This window comes from Lepidochelys kempii, chromosome 18, assembly GCF_965140265.1.
Source record: "Lepidochelys kempii isolate rLepKem1 chromosome 18, rLepKem1.hap2, whole genome shotgun sequence".
NCBI classification, from domain to species: Eukaryota; Metazoa; Chordata; order Testudines; family Cheloniidae; genus Lepidochelys; species Lepidochelys kempii.
This window is the reverse complement of record NC_133273.1, coordinates 1,381,133-1,394,108: the sequence shown is the minus strand read 5'-3', so window position 1 is coordinate 1,394,108 and position 12,976 is coordinate 1,381,133. Positions and strand designations below refer to the sequence as shown.

Here is a 12,976-nt window from a genome sequence, read left to right as displayed (position 1 = left end):
CAATGCTGGCACCAGGTTCAGACACTGGTGCGGGCTCCATAGTGGGGGCCGAGGAACAAGCACTGACACCACAGGGAACCTCCCCAGTAGGCGAGTCTGACCCAGTCCCAGTCCGCTGTGGTGCCTTTATTGTCCTAATCTCTGGATGAAGCTGTGGGGGGGGGGTCATCTCATTCTGCCCCTCCTGATGACTTTAGAGCACATCAGGATCTATTAAAGAGAGTGGCTGCTAACTTGGGCCTGCAGGCGGAGGAGCTTGCAGAGCCCAGGGACACATTATTTAATGTTTCGGCCAGAGCAGCCCTGGGTAAAGTGGCACTTTCAGTGCATGAGAGGGTCTTGAAAATAGCCAAGGTCTTTTGGCAAACCCCATCTTCCATACCGCCGACATCCAAAAGGGCAGAAAGGAAATATTTTGTCCCTACCAAGGGTTTTGAATATACACCTACCCTAATCTATACACCTACCTACCCACCCGCCCTGGATCATTAGTAGTGTCCACAGCTAATGAAAGGAACAGGCAGAGTCAGGCAAGTACCACGCCTAAAAATAAGGATGAAACGAAACAGGATCTGTTCAGAAGAAAAATTTATTTGACAGCCAGTCTCCAACTGCAGGTGTCAAACCACCAGGCCCTCTTGCGCAGATATAATTTTAATTTGTGGGACTCCCTTAATAAATTTAAGGTCTCCTTCCCTCAGGACCTCGGTTCTGAGTTCGTGGCTAGCTAGGAGGAGGGCAAGGTGGTGTCAAGGGGCTCCCTCCAGATGGCTTGGGATGCAGCGGACATAGCAGCCAGGGTCATAGCCTCTGCGGTGGTCATGAGGCGCAGTTCATGGCTGCAGTCCTCGGAGTTCTCTCAAGAGATGCAACTGTCCATCCAGGACCTCCTGTTTGAGGAAAATGCTCTCTTCTCAGAGCAGACCGATGTAAGTTGCATGGACTAAAGGACAGATGGGCCATGCTACACTTGCTAGGCCTTTACACCCGGCAAGCTGCTAGGAAGCAGTTCTGGCTGCCCCTGCTGCCCAGGTCCTGGGGACTATCATGGCAGAGTGCCTATAGAAATAAGAATCAGGGCAGAGGTTTTAAACACCATCACGCTGCCTCCTCCCCCTCTCCATTTCAGTTGGGCCCTGCACGACATCTAGGGGGCCCTTGGCAGCCATTTTGAGGGTGTGCTCCAGGACAGCGCCCCAGTCAAACTGTTGGATCCATCCCCCCGTTTGTTCTCAAACCATTTATGTCCCTTCCTAGTTGTATCAAACCACTGGGTGCTGAACACTGTAGCACTGGGCAATACCCTGCAGTTCTCCAGCATCCCCCCCCCCCCACCCCTTTCCTGTCCTTCTTCAGGGACCCTTCTCTCGAGCAATTCCTCGTGCAGGAGGTGGGAACCCTCTTGCGCCGGGGGGGGGGGGAGTGGTAGAGGAGGTCCCTCAAGACATGAGGGGGAAAGGGTTCTATTCTTGATATTTCCTAATCCCAAAGGCAAAAGGGGGCCTAAGAACCATTCTTGACCTGTGTCACCTCAACAAGTATCTTAAGAAACTGAAATTTTGCATGGTGTCTCTAGCCACCATCATTCTCTATTTAGATCCAGGACACTGGTACATCACCCTCGACTTTCATATTTCCATTTTCCAGAGCACAGACGTTGTCTCCGCTTTGTGGTGGGCCAGCACCATTTCCAATTCATGGTGTTACCCTTCGGCTTCTCATCTGCCCCGAGAGTATTCACAAACTGCATGGCACCTGTGGCCACTTACCTGAGGCATTGAGGTGTACAGGTTTATCCATATCTTGATGCCTGGCTCATCAGAGGAAGGTCTTAAGCCCAGGTGCAAAGCAGCCTCAATCTGGTGCACTCCACCTGTCATAATCTGCGTTATTAATAAATGAAAATAAATCAACTCTGACCCCTGGGCAGCATATAGAGTTCATAGGAGTAATACTCTACTCTACGCAGGTCAGAGTCTTTCTCCCAAAGGCCCATTTCCAATCTATGTCCTACCTGATCTCTCACGTGAGGGCCTACCCTCTTACTACCAACTGCATGTGCCTCAAGTTATTAGGCCACATAGCAGCTTGTACTCATGTGGTACAGCACATACGGCTTCATCTCAGATCCCTGCAAACATGCCTGACATCGGTCTACATCCCCAACAGACATGATCTGGTCCGGGTAGTCACGGTATCAGATCACATCCGGTCATCCCTGGAGTGGTGGTCGGAATGATGGGAGTTCCCTTCGCAGCCTCGTCCCCATCAGTGAATCTGGTCTCCATCTCTTTGGATCTGGGTTCTGGAGCTCGACGATCTCAGCACGTAGGGTCTCTGGTCACAAGATGATCGCGCTCACCACATAAATGTCAGAGACTTCAGAGCAATGTGCTTGGCATGCCAGGCATTCCTGCCTCACCTGAGAGGCAAGGTGGTCCAAATCCTGATGGACCATACTGCCGCAATATTTTATATCAGCAAGCAAGGTGGATCCCACTTGTCAGCCCTTTGCCAATAAGCTCTTTGGTTGTGGGACTTTTGTGTGTAGCATGCCATTCATCTCGTAGCCTTGCACCTTCCAAGGGCTAGGACTGTGTTAGCAGATTGCCTCAGAAGGACCTTCTCATCTTGCCACAAGTGGTTGCTCCATCCAGAAGTAGTCAGCATGATCTTCCAGAGGGGTGGGACTCCACAGGTGGACTTATTTGCATCCAGGCAAAACAGGAAGCGCCATGTTTTCTGCTCGATTCACAGGATTGATGGAGGCTCCCTGTTCGATACCTTCTTGTTCCAATGGTCAGGAGCTCTGCTGTAGGCCTTTATGCCAGTACCATTAATTCACAGTGTCCTCATGAAGATCAAGCAGGACAAGGCGAAGGTGATCCTGATAGCTCCGGCTTGGCCTCGCCAGCACTGGTTTGGCGTGCTGCTGGAGCTCTCAGTAGTGGCTCCACTACAGCTACTGCTCTGGCCAGACTTGCCTTCCCAGAATCACGGCCAGCTATTGAACCTGAATCTAGCAGGTCTGCACCTGATGGCTTGGGTGCTGAATGGTTGAATGTGGAAGAGCAGGCATGCTCGGCCTGCGTTCAACAGATCCTGATGGTTAGCAGGAAGCCCTCCACCAGGGTGACCTACCTAGCCAGGTGGAAGTGGTTCGCATGTTGGACCTCGGACCAAAATCTTCAACCCAAACAGGCCTCATTCCAGTTGATTACTGCATTACCTTTCAGAGTAACAGCCGTGTTAGTCTGCATTCGCAAAAAGAAAACCAGTACTTGTGGCACCTTAGAGACTAACCAATTTATTTGAGCATAAGCTTTCGTGAGCTACAGCTCACTTCATCAGATGCATCCGATGAAGTGAGCTGTAGCTCACGAAAGCTCATGCTCAAATAAATTGGTTAGTCTCTAAGGTGCCACAAGTACTGCATTACCTTCTGCACCTCAAGCTTCAGGGCCTGTCTCTTTTGACAAACTACGCTTGGCAGCTATTTCAGCCTTCCACCCTTCAGTTCAGGGCAGATCAGTCTTTGCTCATAACATGACAGTCTGGTTTCTAAAAGGTCTGGAGCGGCTCTATCCTCAAGTCCTTGACCCTGTCCCACCTTGCAACCTGAACCTCATGCTGTCCAGGCTCACAGGTCCCCTCTTTGAGCCGTTAGCTTCTTGCTCCCTTCTGCTGCTCTCGTGGAAGGTCTCCTTTCTGGTGGCGATAACATTAGTGCATAGGATCTCTGAAATTAGAGCACTAACCTTGGAGCCGCCCTACACAGTGTTCTATGTGGACAAGATTCAACAGCGGCCACATCTGGCTTTTCTGCCCAAGGTAGTTTTGCAGTTTCACGCTAACCAGGACATATTCTTACCGGTCTTCTTTCCAAAACCCCATAAGTCAGACTAGGAGCATAGACTATACTCTCTGGATGTCAGGAGAGTGCTAGCCTTTTTATATTGAAAGGACTAAGCCGTACCATAAGTAGATGCAGTTCTTCGTCGTGGTGGTGGACAGAATGAATGGCCTTCCTGTGCCTGCTCAGAGAATCCGTGGATCACCACCAGCATCAGGTTTTGCTATGAACAGGCAAAGGTGCCACCACCGGTGATTGTAATTGCCCATTCAACCAAAGCGCAAGCCTCGTCAGCAGCCTTCCTGGCCCAGGTGCCAATTCAAGATATCTGCAGGGCTTCTACCTGGTCATTCATCCATCCATATGTTCATATCCATTACGTGATCACCACGCAGGCCCCGGACAATGCTGGCTTCGGTAAAGCAATATTGCAAACCGCACAACCGTGAACTCTGAGCCCATCTCCAGGGATACTGCTTGTGAGTCACCTAAAATGGAATCAACATGAATGAGCACTTGAAGAATAAAAAATGTGTTGCTCATGTCCATTCCATTACCCCTTCTCCTACCCCTCGGTGGGATTTACCAGCAAGAAGGAACTTAGAGGACATAGGGCCGGTTGCACCTCATATATTGGCATGTGAGCACAGAGGTACCGAGGGTGCCAGAGCTGGCTCTATGGCTAAAAAAATTCCAGTAACAGTGAACATGGGCGCGCACACAGCTAGAATGGAATGGACATCTCAAAGAACAATAGTTACAAAAGGTAGGTAAGTGTTTTTGTTTTCCCCTGAGCTACTTCCTACCACAGTCTGGTTGGGCTTGGTAGTCAAAGATTCCTCTATCTCGCAGGGGTACTCAGAAGCCAGCAATCCTAACAGCTCCTCAGGATACTTGTCTGATGGCAGTCCCAGCAACTCCTCAGGGTCCTCCTCCAGGGGAATGGATTGACGTCACTCAGTCCCTGGGCCAGGGGCCAGTGGCAAGGCAGAGGTGACTGACTCCTCTGGCTCTGCCCCACCTGAGCTAGAGGCCCTGCCTCTTATACTTCCTGTCCTGCCTCTCAGCTTACGGCACGAGGGGTGGGCTTGGCCTGACTATACCCCACAAAGGGCAGAGAGTGGTCCCTCTCTGGCTCAGAGGGAGGTCATTCCACCTCACTAGTCTCGCTGCCATCACAATGAATTCATGAGGTTCCACTAGACTGAGTTTAAGCCAGCCACACCATTGGCTTGGATGGTGGTAGCGTGTGTATTTTCAACAGTGTGTTCTTATGGAGTGGGAGGTTGAAGGACAAACTGCTGAATTACAGTTGTGTTATCTTACTTGGCAGAGTTTTACCTTTCAGAGATGGCTTCCTTGTTTACCTTTGTTGGCACCATCACATGCTGGCAATAATGCACTCTACAGGCTGTCACGCTGCCCAGACTCCCAGTGAGACAATCCAAGCTAATTCCAATAGAGGTAGCCCTAGGGCAGCCACCTCCGGACTGGATGTGTAGCAAAACCTCCCAGGCATGATTATTCAGGGAAGAGGAAGGAAAAAGTGTGACAGCCCTGCTATCCCTGCGTTAAACATTTGAAGATACCCAGTGTCAGCCTCCCAACTGCCATCCTGTCACTATGTGAAACACTCCCCTTGGCTTGGTCCTCTGTGTTCCTGCTTCTCAGCACTGCTTCCTACTCATACAAAGCAGCAGCAATTGTGCACGAGGCACAGAGTTTTCAACTCCTCCTGTCCTCTTGTCCTTCGTCATCTGTGATTGATACCAGTCATGTCCAGATCAAATTGTGATATCACAAAGAGTTATGAGGGCAAGCTCAGAGCAAATCACTTATGCAGTAGTTCGTCATTGGGAGCTGCTGAAATCTCCCTTCAAACTATGCACCTGCTGAACGCTTGTGCTGTCTCGGCTGATCCCTGGTATACCTCCTAATCCACAAATAATAAACTCTTCCCATTATGCTTTTCCTCTGTAGATGACACACAAACCTTCCATTCAAGAAGTCAAAGCACGAAGGAAGAAGGATCTGATGGTACCAATTCAGGCTCCATTCCACAAGCCAAAAGACTGGCACTTGCAGTTCCCATATGGGAGCTCCATTCTGGACCCCCAGTTGATGGTTGTTACATACTCCTTGTGGAATCCTCTGCATACTATACCATCAGACACCCTGGATCCACCAGTCTCCACCAGTAACTCCTCAGTAACTCAGGAAGGACCAAACGCTTTACCCTGCCAGAGGATATTTTCACTCTGTATTATCCACAGTCTCCTCTTTTGCCAGGCCTGGCTCTCCTTAGAGACATCCTTACACCCAAAGAAACCACCTTGAGAGGAAGAGAATGCTCTCCTACTGCATCGACAACTGAGAACATCCTCACACTGGTACTGACAGCGCTGCCGCTAGAGCAGGAACCTATTATTTCATGGAGAGAATCAGATGATCCAGATGTACTTACCCCTTGAGGGAAACAAGCCCAGACAGAACCACAGGAGGCAGTGGAACTGTCCACCTCCTTCAGAATATGGTTACCCAGTGGACCATTGGTACCCTATGTCTTGGGGCCCTCTCCCACCAGCCAATCCTTACTGGGCCCCATCAGATTGTACAGCAGACATCCCAGATCTGTACAAGAAGCACCTCTCCCAGTCAATACCAACCAGATTCATTGGCGTTTGAGGAGGAAGTAGTTGACCTTGACACAGTTCCACTGGTTCTGACAGCTGTATCATCCTCTTCACCAGATGAGGTGGTTGCTCCATCATCCCCCTCCCCAGCCGATGACCACAAGCAGTACCAGGAGCTATTACAGAAGGCAGCAACCGAGTGTCAGTTACAGAACACACAACACAGTTTATTGGACATCCTCCAGCCCTCTGGCTCTTCTAGGGTAGCTCTTATAGTCAATCATTTTGGAACCTGCCAGATCTGTGTGGCATACCCCCTGCCTTTTGTGCCCCTCCCTCAAAGAGAACTGAAAAACTATATTTTGTGCCAGCTAAAGGGACAGAGTTTTTGGGGCCGGTTTTGTTCATTTGGGGCCGGTTTTGTTCAATATCTTCATAAATGATCTGGAGGATGGTGTGGTTTGCACTCTCAGCAAATTTGCGGATGATACTAAACTGGGAGGAGTGGTAGATATGCTGGAGGGCAGGGACAGGATACAGAGGGACCTAGGCAAATTGGAGGATTGGGCCAAAAGAAATCTGATGAGGTTCAATAAGGATAAGTGCAGGGTCCTGCACTTAGGACGGAAGAACCCAATGCACCGCCACAGACTAGGGACCGAATGGCTAGGCAGCAGTTCTGCGGAAAAGGACCTGGGGTGACAGTGGACGAGAAGCTGGATATGAGTCAGCAGTGTGCCCTTGTTGCCAAGAAGGCCAATGGCATTTTGGGATGTATAAGTAGGGGCATAGCGAGCAGATCGAGGGACGTGATCGTCCCCCTCTATTTGACATTGGTGAGGCCTCATCTGGAGTACTGTGTCCAGTTTTGGGCCCCACACTACAAGAAGGATGTGGATAAATTGGAGAGAGTCCAGCGAAGGGCAACAAAAATTATTAGGGGTCTGGAACACATGACTTATGAGGAGAGGCTGAGGGAGCTGGGATTGTTTAGCCTGCAGAAGAGAAGAATGAGGGGGGATTTGATAGCTGCTTTCAACTACCTGAGAGGTGGTTCCAGAGAGGATGGTTCTAGACTATTCTCAGTGGTAGAAGAGGACAGGACAAGGAGTAATGGTCTCAAGTTGCAGAGGGGGAGGAGGGTGGTGAAACACTGGAATGCGCTTCCTAGGGAGGTGGTGGAATCTCCTTCCTTAGAAGTTTTTAAGGTCAGGCTTGACAAAGCCCTGGCTGGGATGATTTAATTGGGGATTGGTCCTGCTTTTGAGCAGGGGGTTGGACTAGATGACCTCGTGAGGTCCCTTCCAACCCTGATATTCTATGATTCTATGAGTTTTTATTCACTCATCCATTGCCCAATTCTTGAGTGGTGCAAGCAGTTTCAGAAAGGTCCAGGACACAGCATCTTAAGACTACTCCCACAGACATGGGTGCTAGACACCTCAACCTTTCGGGGAGGAAAATATTTTCATTGGCTAGTCTCCAATTCAGACTTGCTAACTACCGGACACTGTTAGCAAAATAAGATTCCCTGAATTTTTCTAAATTTTTACACTTTAAAGACAAACTTCCTCAGGAAGACAGGGCCCAGTTCCAACTCCTCATTGATGAAGGCAGGATGGTGGCCAAGACATCACTCCAAGAAACAGTAGAGACAGTGGAGCCTTCACCACACTGGTAATCATGAGGCATGAGTCATGGTTGCAATCTTCTGGACCACCCTGGAGAACCCTGAATACCATCAAGGACCTTCTCTTTGATGAGTCTAACCTTTTTCAAGAAAAGACCGATGAGTCTCTACGCTCCCTTAAAGACTCTAGGACAGCCTTCTTCCCCCTGGACATTTACACCCCTGCCCTGAAGAGGAGACACCATAAGCAAATCTATAGACCCAGGCCTCCCACTCAGGCATTCTATCATCAGCGCCCTGTGAACCCCAACCGCCTCTGCAAAAGCCTAAGGGTTCAAAAACCCAGATATGTGACTTCTTCTACCTCTCAGATCAATGTCTGGCCTCACCCACGGTCCGAGGCATCCTTCTGATGGTATGCTTGAGGACTGCATACCGATATTGATGCCATACCTTATTGCCCCCCCAAAAACCTTTGGTGGCTGCCTTACTCACTTTGCCATAACTGGAGGACAGTAACAACAGACAAGTGGGTACTAGACATCATGCACCAAGGCTACACCATTGAATTTCTTACCTCCCTGCCCCAAACCCCCTTCCCAGGCCCTTTCCAGTGACCAATCTCACACAAAGATTCTTCATCTAGAGGTAAGTTCTCTACTCCAGAAAGGGGCCAGAGAACTGATGTCCCCTCAGCACTAAGGGAAAGGGTTCTACTCCCCATATTTCTTAGTCCCCAAAATATCCTGTGTATGGAGAACAAGTCTCGACCAAAGCCAACTAAACATATTTACCCAAAAATTAAAATTCCACATGGTCACGTTGGCACTAAAAATTCCCTTTCTGGAAAAGTGCATATGGTTCTCAGCTCTCAATAGGAAAGACACTTTCATCTACAATCACCCATCCCACAGAAATTTCCTAATTGGGCAAGACCACTTCCAATTCAGAGCCCTTCCATTCAGACTAGCTATGGCACCTTGGGTCATCACAAAAGTCCTTTCAGTGGTGGTAGCTTGATGAGAAGAAACAGCTTTATTGTCTTTCTATATCTTGATAACTAGCAGATCCAGCAGGGAAGTCCAACTGGCAACTCAATTCCTAGTCTGTCTTCTGTCTTCCCTGGGAATTTGTCTTAACCACAAAAAGTCCACTTGGACTACCATGAGGTCCATAGATTTCATAGGAGTGACTTTGGACTCAACCACAGCAAGAATCTATCTTCCCACTGACAGATTCCACACCGTGGACAATCTGATAAAACGGGTCAACCTCAGACATGAGACTACAGTCAGGAGCTGTCTTTTCCTCCTTGTTTGCATGGCCTCATGCACCCATGTCTCACCATTCTCCAGGTTTCAGCTCCACTGCCTACAAACCTGGCTTCAGTCCATCTACTCACCAAACAAAAAGATACCATTGATACCAAAGTAACAATTCCAGCACAGGGTATGGTTTCTCTCACCTGGTGGACAAATCTGGAGAAAGTTTGTGTGGGAGTTCTTTTCCTCACACCTACACCTGAGAAGACAAAAATCACAGGTGCATCTTTCTTAGGGTGAGGAGCCCATATGTAGCACAAGTATACGTAGCAGGGTAGCCCTGGTAGCACAGGTAGTAGGGGCAGGGCTCAGCGGTGCTAAATACATATCCACCAGTTTCGGGGGGATTGTACTTGGTACTGCCACTGGTACTGCCTATGCTACTGTGACTACACTGCTATTTATACTAGCCCTAGCTCCATGAGTGGTATGGACACACATGAGTAGAGGAATCACATCCTTGCTTGTAGTGTAGACATAACAGTCTAATGTTTCATTGGCTACTGAGTGTCTAACAAATGAAATTCAAGGTCTTACTGTTAGTATTAGAAGCCTGAAATGAAGATCCAATCTACTCAAGGGACAAACATCCCATTATGGTGGTAGAGATTGGCAGGGTTGGAGCATCTGATGGTTCTACCATGTAATCTCAAAGGACACGAGCCCATGACGCAATTTAATCTAACCTATCATTTATAAAATTGGCATCAGTTTTGTATTTAAACACTAAACAAAATTATGACAACATGTGGGAGTCCAGAATAGGGGGTACTTTTTCTCTGTTCCCCAGATTATGGGCATATGTAAATTATATGCTCAGGGAGAGTGAGAAACTGTGACACAGAGGCACAGATGCACAAGGATGTTTAAAGAAAAGGAGTACTTGTGGCACCTTAGAGACTAACCAATTTATTTGAGCATAAGCTTTCGTGAGCTGTATGCAGACTAACACGGCTGTTACTCTGAAACCTGTCAAGGATGTTTAGGCACTTAATTCCCATTGATTTCTATGGAATTTAGGAGTCTTAAATACCGAGAGCCACTAGAGGACCTGGGCGTCCGCCTGGCCCTGACTTCCGTCCCTCCCTTTCTTCCCAATGCCGCCCTGTTACCCGTCCTCTCCACCCTGGGGAAACCCATCTCTGTCATCAGCTCTCTCCCGTTGGGCTGCGAAGACCCCACCCTCCGTCACGTCCTCTCGTTCCGCCGGCAAGTGCAGCTTCAACTGCCACCGCCGGCGTGTGACGGAGAGGCGCTTGAGGGGTCCTTCCTGGTCCCCTACCAGGGGGCCCATTACCGGGTGCATTATTCAACGGGGGAGGCCTGGTGCTACCTCTGCCGGGTGATGGGGCACGTCTGGAGGAACTGCACCTTGGCCCAGCAAGGAGGGGCACCCGGGACCCCCGAGCCCCGGCGGGGCACCGGCGCCCCTAGCTGCCCAGCTCCCGAAGCCACCCCTCCTCCTTCCCAGTCTACCACTGCTCCCGCTTGGGCCCAAGGGGCACCTCCCCCACTATGCCCAGACGAGCGGGAGAGCTGCACCCCCGCTGCTTGCAATCTGGCGGGGCCTGTGGAGGAGGGTGCGGCAGGGACACCGCCGGACATGGGAGAGGGCCCACCCCAGGGGGAATCCTCCCTCCCTCATGCTGCCCCACCGTTGCCCCCCGTGAGTCCCTGAGCCATCGCCTCTGCCCCCTGACACGATCCCTGCTAGACAGCCCCCGGATGATGCCATGGAGGGCTGGGCCCTAGTCCAGGGGAAGCGAGGCAAGCGGACGGCTCGAACTCCACTCCTCACATCTGATGCGGAGGCCCCCTAGAAGACCAGGAAGGGGGGCACCGATGCCGAGCCTTCCGCTTTGCCCACGGGTGTATTCCATCCACCAGTGCCGGCTGGGGAAGACGTGGCAGCACCAGAAGACAGTATCTCCCCTCCACGGGAGTCCCTCCCCTCCGAGGCCCCCGAGGGAGCCCCTTCTGCCCTGGTACCATCTGAAGCCTCTATAAGCTCCGAGGCGACTGTCACGTTCGGTGCCAGCGGGGAGAACCCCAGGATGGCAGAAAATGATCTCCCCTCCATATACGAGGAGATCGAGGCCCTGGGTCTGACCCTGGTCACCCAGGGGTAGGACAACCCTTTGCCAGTGGGCCTCGATCTGGGTGACCTCACTCCAGCCTCCCTTTTCCCGTGCTCCCTCCCCGTAACCGTTGCTTCCGCTCCCACCTCCGAGGAGCCCCTGGACTCAACCCGGCCCCAGAAGGCACCCCGCTGATGACCACCGAGCCTGTTCAGGCGACAGCCTGTGCCACGCGGCCAGGACCCGAGCCACAAGGGGCACCCCTCGTTGGTGTGGAGCAATCGACTTCCTTCCCGGGTGGGGACCCTATAGAAGATGGTCCAACTCCTGATGCTGTGGCTGCCAAACCCACCATAGAGCCTGCGCCCGGCATTGCTGAGAGCCCCCTCTCCACCGCCTCAACCCTTGAGCCTGATCAGGAGGTGCTACCATCCAGCTGCTTGGCTCCCTAAGCCCAGAATCTCGCCCCTGCCCCTGATTCCAGCCCTCCCCTTGTTACTGACCCTGTCCCTATCCCATCCACCTCCCGCAACATTACTGCCGCCCCTGGGGCTGTCTCCTTCCCTTTTCCAGCAGATGACCTCCCAGGGAGCGGCATTTGTGTTTCCCTGTCCCGACCCACTAGGGGCTCCTATCGTCCCTCCGCCGCCCCCTATTGCCCCAGGATTCGAGGTGGGCCTAGTGGTGCCAGCCCATCAGGCGCCCCGTCGGGGGTCTGCACCCTGTCTGCTCTTCTCGGTGGGCCACGGGGCTGTACCAAGAGCCCCATCAGGGAATAACCAGGAGACCGTCACCCCACCCCCCCATGCGCTGTGAGAAGAGTTGTGGGAGTTTTTAGAAGACGTCCGTGGCTCCCGCAACAAGGTACAGCTTGCTCTCCAGCGATGGAGGCACTTTCATCAAATCCTCCGAGCTGCGAGGGCCCCCAGGGGGGAGGGTAAAAGGACCGGGAAGCAGGCCGCCACGGCCTACCAGCGGGTCCGCCTCTTCCGTGACTCCTTACTCACCTACAGGGTAGATCATGGACTGTTGCGCGGCCCGTTGGGAGCCGCGAGCGTCCCTGCCGGCGAGAATCCACCCCAGTCCTCCTCATGGCACCTCTTACCATTGCAACATTGAACACCCAGGGCTGTAGGATGGGTCTCTGCAGGTCCCAGGTGCTCTCCTTCCTTCGGGATGGGGGGTATTCTGTGGTTTTCCTGCAGGAGACCCATACAGATCCGACCACCGAAGACAGCTGGCGGCTGGATTAGGGGGACAGGGTCTACTTTAGCCATCTCACAGTTCGTACGGCTGGAGTGGCAACCCTGTTCTCCCCCGACCTACAGCCCGAGGTGCTGGGGGTCGCCAAGGCTGTGCCAGGCCGCCTGCTGCACCTCCGGGTCTGTATGGAAGGACTCGTGGTCAACCTCATTAATGTCTATGCCCCGACATCAAGCCCGGAGCGGCTGCCATTCTAT

At 51.7% G+C, this 12,976-nt stretch overlaps 1 long non-coding RNA gene across 1 annotated transcript; it reads right to left on the bottom strand.

Moving 5' to 3' along the window:
- Positions 1–615: 615 nt before the first annotated feature.
- On the bottom strand, positions 616–6,767 carry LOC140900202 (uncharacterized). The gene is made up of 3 exons (XR_012155593.1): positions 6,520–6,767; positions 1,770–1,883; positions 616–1,059 (listed from the first exon to the last, which is right to left on the bottom strand). It is a non-coding gene; the product is annotated as an uncharacterized lncRNA (long non-coding RNA).
- Positions 6,768–12,976: the final 6,209 nt, after the last annotated feature.